Below are 7,948 nucleotides of genomic sequence, written 5' to 3' on the forward strand. Positions count from 1 at the left end.
CTTTGGCTTTGCAATATCGTGGTTGGCAAAGGCTGTTAAATGGTAAGGAAATTATCGTGGGAGGCTTTTTATTTTTTATTTTTTGTACCAGGGATTGAACCCAGAAGTAATTAACCACTGAACCACATCCCCATCTCCCTTATCTTTTTTTTTCTAACCTTGATACAGAGTCTCACTAAGTTGTCTAAGGCCTTGTAAAGCTGCTGAGGCTGGCCTTGCACTTGTGATCCTTCTGCCTTAGCCTCCGAAAATTCTGGGATTGCAGGTGTGCACCACTGCACCCAGCAAGTGGCTGAATTTTGATTCTGACAATTTTCACCAAAAACATAGGTGCAGAAACAGAACATTCAATATAGAAATATAAAGGAAGAAGGAATTCAGGAGAACCTCTGGAATAGCCTGGCCCACACTCCCCCAAATAAACAAGAGGAAGCATCCCTGCTATAAACAATGGAGCTGAATCTGAAGTTTTCTCCACTCTGCTCTGAAGCATCAGAAAGTAAAATTAAACCATGCCTAGTTCTGCTACGGCCAACATTTTTCAAATTATTCAGAAGGTCTTATGTAAAATAGTGTTCAGAAAGCATTTTAAATGAAGGGACCTGGGCTTTGTCATGCTAGAAACTAATGTCTCTTGAAAGCACAGTTCATCCCAGACCATCCTTGGGAAGGAATAAGGGAGACTAACAGACTGTTGTTCAAGTCATAGCTTTAGGATGCTCCAGCTAAGTTCCATTAGAGAAGAATTCAGTCTCTTCTCTGAGACAGGTGGCTATTTGCTCATGACCATGAGAAATCATAGTTCAATACAAAGTGATTTCTACTAAGAAGTCTTTATTTGGGCATTTCATTTGCTCTCGTTTTTCCATTCGGCCAGGAAACAAAATATTCTACAGTTCAAAAAGTCAAATAAAGCTAGGCAGAATCAGGTGATGCCTTTTGTGAATGGATGAATTTGTAAAGTGGCCTCTTAGAAACCCTGTGGTTGTACTTCCTCACAGTGCAGACCTAAAAGGCCCAAATATCACTTTCCAACTAGTTTCAGAGGTCTGGCAGAATTGTTTCAAGAAACAAAAAATAATTTCTTGTCCATTCCAAAATGAATAGAATAAAAATGAAGCTCACTCATGGTTTAGTGCCCACGACATTTACAACAACACAGTGCATACACAACCTTCAAGGCACCATCTATCAATGACATGGCCATTCAACAGAAGAGCCAAAACAACTGCAGGGAACTACCTGAGATCCACTGCCATGATCCCAGTGCTGGGGGACAGCAAGCTCCTTAAATTAGCCCCCCCAAGTAACCTGGTATTTACATTTCACTTCACTAGGAAACAGGAACTGTTTTTAATTGATTTAAATGAGCATTCCAAGTCCCAAACCAAATGATGTTTGATAAATTTTTCTAGATAAGGGCAACATTGTCCTGTCTGAGTGTAGGAAAAGAATATATACATGAGGAAGAATTGGGAATGGAGGTGATGGGGCAGAAAACTCTTTGGGATTTTAAATGGGAGCAAAAGTCTCAAGAAATGGTAATGGTGGGCTGGCGATGGCATGCGTGTGGCCCGGGTTCGATCCTCAGCACCACATACAAACAAAGATGCTGTGTCTTCCAAAAACTAAAAAATAAATATTAAAAAGAAAATTCTCTCTCTCTCACTCTCAAAAAATGATAATGGAAGTGAGTCTATGCTTATAGTGATAGGGTAGGGGGAAGGCAGCAATGGTGAGAAAAGGGAATTAAGATCTATTTGCTCATATCAGAAATCAGCAAAGGTGTGATGTGTTAAGTTTGAACAGCTATTGCTGAGATCAATGAGAAACTGCAGAGCTCTGAAGACCAGAGCCTGTATACCACAGGCAGGTGTCAAGAATGTTGGACAATCTGAAGGGAAAGCTGAGTCTTGTCTCCAGGTATTCCAATAGATGTCACAAAGAATCACAAACCAAATACGTAGCAGCAGGGGAAAGAAGAAACAAAGGAAATACTATATACATACTTGGCTGAGCTAATAATGCACATTTTGTTGATTATTATTCTTTGAAAATCTCTACATTTTTAGTGTTTGATTGATGCTTGTGCATGAGGCATACTCATCTTCTGGCGAGTTCAAAGTCATTAAATTGACTTTGGACTCCAGGTAGGAAATTCAGCAGTTAGGTTAAAAAGTGTTCTATAGTATATTTCATAATTATTGAATGTATCTCTAAGAATTACCAAAGAATTAATTAACTAATCAGAAACCCCTTATTTCTAACAAGCTACTAATGTATTCCAATTCTTCTTGCAAGATCAATTTATTTTTCCATTTCTATACTTATTTATTCAATTTATTCTAGTCAGGCTTTCACTCCTTCTCTTTTGAATATTGCCTTTAACTGTTCAAAGTTGGCCTGAGGTTGAGCCTATGCCTTATTGCCAGATAAAGAGTCCTGAAATTTTCATCTTATTTCTCCTGCTCAAACACTGTTTTCTGTGTACACTCCAATATTAACAGAATAATACTCAAAATGTTTGGTGTCTAATTTTTAAAATAGGCCAACATGCCAACATATCATGCAATACAGTAAGAGTCTACATTAAAGGAAAATGAAAAGCCAAGGTGCCTTCCACTCTGCTTGTAGCACATGAACTTGCTGGATTCAGATGGACTTTGCTCATTATCACATTCCTGGTGCTCAGGAGCTAATCCTTTCTAGACTTTACATCTCCTTTAGCTTATATCCCACCCTTTGGGTTTCATTGCTGATCTGCTTTTTTTTCAATTTGCCCTTAATATTCCCTTGTGGAACTCCACAAAGATTAATATGGGATTGTAGAAAAATTTTGTATGAGCCAGCAATGGTGTTCTTCCTTTACAACTTCTACAGTTTTCTCTTTCTTTTTTTTAACGTTTTTTTAGTTGTAGTTGGACACAATGCCTTTATTTTATTTATTTTATCTTGTGCTGAGGATCAAACCCAGGGCTTAATCATGCTAGGTGAATGCTCTATCCCTGAGCCACAACCCCAGCCCTCTACAATTTTCTTTTGATATCTTAAATCCAGATGGTGGAAGGAAGCTTCTATTAGGCTTCCTTCTATTTACAATTTGTGTAGATTTGACTCGCTCATGTCCTGCGTGGGCGAGAGGGTGGGTACCCCTTGGAGTGATAGGCTGGCTGTGAAATAAAAGTTATGAAACTAATATATCAAGAAATTAAAGTCAAACAGGCAAGAATATATGTAAATCAGGGGCATGGCCAGTTGAGCCTACAAGAGGGGTCAAGCTTCTAACAAAGAAAAAGCCTGTGCCTGCTTTATTTATAGTGGTACAGATCAAAGGGTATCTGTATGTATAAGGTTTCCATGTGGGAGAAGTCTTTTCTTGGTGCTTGCTTCTCCGGGTGGCAGGGGAGGGGTTTCACAATAAATAGGTTATTTGGCCTTTGGCAGGCGATGCCCATCTCCAGGAGGCTCTTTGATCCTAAGGCTGTGAGTTAGGACAGCATGATCCAGGCATTCTTGTGGTGAGGGTGGGGGTGGGGGTATTCCACCCAGGAGTTTCTGAAAGAGTGTCCTCTCTGCCGTAATGACTAGAACAAATATATATTTATATATAATTATATATATGGCCTCCAACAGATTTGGTCAAAGATGATTCTTTATCTCAATACTCTGAGTCTAGGAAATTTAGAATGTTACAATATTTGTGTTATGAGTTGCAATTTTTAAGGGAGTCATTTGATTGATAAGAAACAACTTGGAAATAAATTCAGTACTAATATATAGCTACAGAAAATGAAATAAAATCCACAATTATAAATATATAATAAAATACATACCTTCATTAATGCAATTAGGTGTGTGCTGTTTAACAATGGAGATATGTTCTGAGAAATAGAAGTATATCCCCAAAAGGGAAAATATAACAAACTTGGAAGTGTACAATTCATTTCACTTTTGCTTAAAGTATTAGTTGAAAAACACTGGTACCTGAATAGAGCATCAGGTTACGTTAACTAATTTGGGAGCAAAATCTACCATTGAGAAACAAAATTATGAGCTTATCTCACATCATTAAAAGCAAAGAGAAAATCACTCCACACAAAGAAAACCTGACCTATGTTCCCAGCCTGTTTGTATATTATTAATGTCATGATGCCATTGTCCTCTGGAAGGTAACATTTGGTTGCTTTTTGCATTGTTATTACTGAGTCTTTATATAGCACATTTATCTTTTATTGGGTTTAAAAGGTCACTTGTGATCTAAGCATTTTCCAGGTTACCCTTCTTTTCTTTTCTTGAATTTGGTGATGGTGTTTGTTTGGTTTGTTGTACTCTGAAAGATACAATACTCTGAAAGATACTCTGGACACTGAGGATATATCCAGGATACCTATCTTTAGAGCCTGCCACTGTACCTGTGGGAAACATTTAAGATGCATGTGTCCTCATATGGTTAGAATAAGGCTCCCATCCTCAGCATTCATCATCAGTCTCTGCATATTTTTGTCCAAAGTAGAGAGGTGAAAGAGGTAAATTGTGTCTGCCTCAAACTTCTGTCTCTATTGGAGAGAATACACTTGCTCTTCTTCAGTAGGTAAAATAGACTGTCTCTAAAATTATTAAGTGTTTTGCAACTATTTTGTAAGAACTTGCACCTAAATGACTTAGATTGTCAATGTGTTCATAGCCACAATTATATTGATCTGTGCCACTCTTTGACCTGCTGCCTCAATTTTATCTGGTCATGCAGATCAAGGGAGCTAGATTTTGTAAAATTTTATAAATTCTTGACAAAAGTGATAGGGATCTGATTTCAGTATTGTGGCTTCTCATGGTTATATAGAATTTTAGTTGCCTGTGTACAGGACAAACTGCAAGACAATTTATCTTTTCTTTCTACGTTCTCCCAACTCTCCATCTACTACTTCTGGTCAATTTGGAATTCACCTCAGATCCATGCCAAGTATGGGATTAACCCTGAATCCTAACACAAGTAAACCCATGGCTATCACTTGGATAAATGTCCACCAAAAGCCTATGTCTTAAAGAATTGGTTATCAGCCTTTAGTGTTACAGGGAGATGGTGGACCCTTTAGGAGTTGGGGCCTATTGGAGGGAAGTTAAGTCATTGGAGCAATGCCCTTGGAGGGGATATTGAGATCCCAGACCTTTCTTGTCTCTCTTGGCTCTCTGGCAAACATGCAGGTGTGCTGGATATTTCCACCATGATGTACTGCCTCACCTCAGGCCCAAAGGCCCCTGACCATGCAACCATCTGAAACTGTCAGCCAAATGAACCTTTCCTTATTAATAAAGACTGTCTCAGTTATTTGGTCACAGCATTGGAAAGCTGACTAAAACCTATTAATGTCAACTGATCCAGTTAATGCCCAAGATGATTCCACCTGGCGGTCCCTACATAAGATGGCACTCCTTTGTGTGCAAACCTGTTTGTATGAAAACAGAAGAACTCTAAATATGTCACCATGATTCTTACCTGGCTATGCCTACTTCCCAACTAAGAGGCCTCATATTTTAAGGCAGAAAGTCAGCCACAAGGCAGATATTATTGTCTGGCTTATAGAGCTTAGTACTCCTGTCTGCATCAATAGGGAAACACTTTAACATTCAAGCTCTAGAAAGAGTTTGAAAATCAACTACAATCAAGACTTTTATTCCTGGCTTTAATCACCATTTTCATTAGCCCAAGCCTGTGCAGTTTCTTTTCCATTTCTATTACTCTCAACCAAGGCCTTGGGTTTCCAAATCTTTCTTCTTTTGAGCCCCTAGCTATTTCTTCCCATTTTATTCCACCGAACTCCACCTCATACTCAATCTGTCCACCCCAGGCTCACAAGTCCTTGCCTGAAGTATGGCCACTTCTTTTTGATGCAGCCAGAGCTGCATCCTGTTTGCATTCCATCACTTCTAAGCAATTCCTTGTTCCTCCTTCTATAGGGGATTGTAGGCTGATTATTACATTGATTTTTTCATATACCCTATTACTGAGATTTACTTCCCATTTGATCCCCAACTGGGGTAATTTTCAGATTTTGAAAATATTCACACATGACTTAAAGCTTTGACAACACTCCTAAACCTCACCATCTTCCACCCATGTCAAGGTACAATCAGCATTATGGCCTCACAGTTACTTGCTTTTCTCCATTTCTTTCATCCATCTACTCCCATGGCTACACCCTAAAACTTGCCATCCCCAAAACTATCCCTTTTCTGATGCTTTATATTTCAGTATCTCATTCCTTACCCACTTTCTTTGGTGATGTTTATCACTCACTCTCTGCAGTTCCTGGGCATCTCCTTTTTTGCACACTCTATCAGCAATTCTCTGATCTTTCATTTTTTTTCTATTAGCCTAGACCTCTTCATCAATTCTACTTTTCCTGTAAATTCATTAGCCTTATCTCATTATATATTTCATTATATACTCCAGTTGGTAAATCTTGCTAAAGAAACCCACAACTTAAAATATATAGCATCCTACCTCTGGTCTCTCATCAGATACTGAACATATAATTGGATGCTATTTTACCATCCAAGTGACATAAATTATGTTAAAAAAATGAACTTACTCTATAAAAATTTAGTTAAGCTTGAGTGAAGAATTTGTTGTTGACTTTCACAAATTGCTGTTTGTGATATGTTTAAAATCATTATTTTTTTGCATTTAAAAATGAAGAAATGTCATGCTATATTTAGCATGGTATCTTCTAGACCAGGAATGGAAAATATATTTCTTTTTCATGCCAATCTCAATTGCTTAGAGTACTAGTAACTCATTTGTATTGACTGCTTAACACATAATGCATAATTTGGTTAACAAGATTTGGACATTAGAGGATTAGAGAAGGTAGACAGTTTTCCAAGCAGTGCTTAGCTGATATGTATTCAACCATCAGGATTTAGCTTAAACAGAATTTCTTCAAAGACAATTTATCTTGAAACTTGATCTAGATCTTGCCATGTGGTGCTTATCATAGCTCTTAACTAATATCCCTGCCCTAATAGACTAACAGGTTCTGTAAGAGAACTTTCCTATCATGCTTACCATGGTATCCTATGCTTAAGTGTCTAGCAAATGCTTAATAAATATTAGCTGAATAAGCTGCATGGTTCTAACCTGCAAACCTTCTTTGTACATATTTTATCTGGCTAAAGAGGCTATTTATTGTCTCCCTAAGGATACCATATATCCCAATTTTCATTCCTTCCATATGCTCAATATTTATAAATGAACCTTTATTAAAGACACTTCAATGCCATTTGTTAGACACTTCAATATTTTATATGTTTTCAATGTACATTGTACCAAAATTTCTATAAATAATTTTGTACATAAAAGTAATACTTCCTCTTTCACATTGCCTCTCAGAAGCAGCAAATTCACATATTTGGTGGAAGTAACATTTATCAGTTAACTGTTGAGGACAAAACAATGGAACAATGATGACCTCTGGAACAATGATGACCTCTGACAGGAACATCTGACACAGGTAGCCATTTGGCTAACATCTCCCTTAAGCTTTTTGGCTAAAGAAATGTACTTTAAGATTTTTTTAAGGACCTTATTTGTTTCAATGTAATTTTCAGTGAATTACACATTGGCACTTGCTGGGAGCCATCAGCCAAGTAGGTATGACAATCTCCTTGCCAGCTTACTCCCATGCTGTCTAGTGGAAGGACTTCTGAAAGGTGACCTTGCTCAAGGACCAGGGCAGGATCCGTGTTTAGGGTGTTCCCCCTTTAGAATAGGGCGGTTTAGCATAATAGGAGATTAGGGTGTTCCCCCTTTAGAATAGGGCAGTTTAGCATAATAGGAGATTAGGGTGTTCCCCCTTTAGAATAGGGCATATCCTGCTTCTGAGTTCCTCTTGAGTGCTTAGGGTCAGACAGTATATTTGGGAGACAGAAGCCCATGTGGTGTGGATTT

The sequence above is a fragment of the Callospermophilus lateralis genome, unplaced genomic scaffold (assembly GCF_048772815.1).
Source record: "Callospermophilus lateralis isolate mCalLat2 unplaced genomic scaffold, mCalLat2.hap1 Scaffold_65, whole genome shotgun sequence".
In the NCBI taxonomy this organism is placed as follows: Eukaryota; Metazoa; Chordata; class Mammalia; order Rodentia; family Sciuridae; genus Callospermophilus; species Callospermophilus lateralis.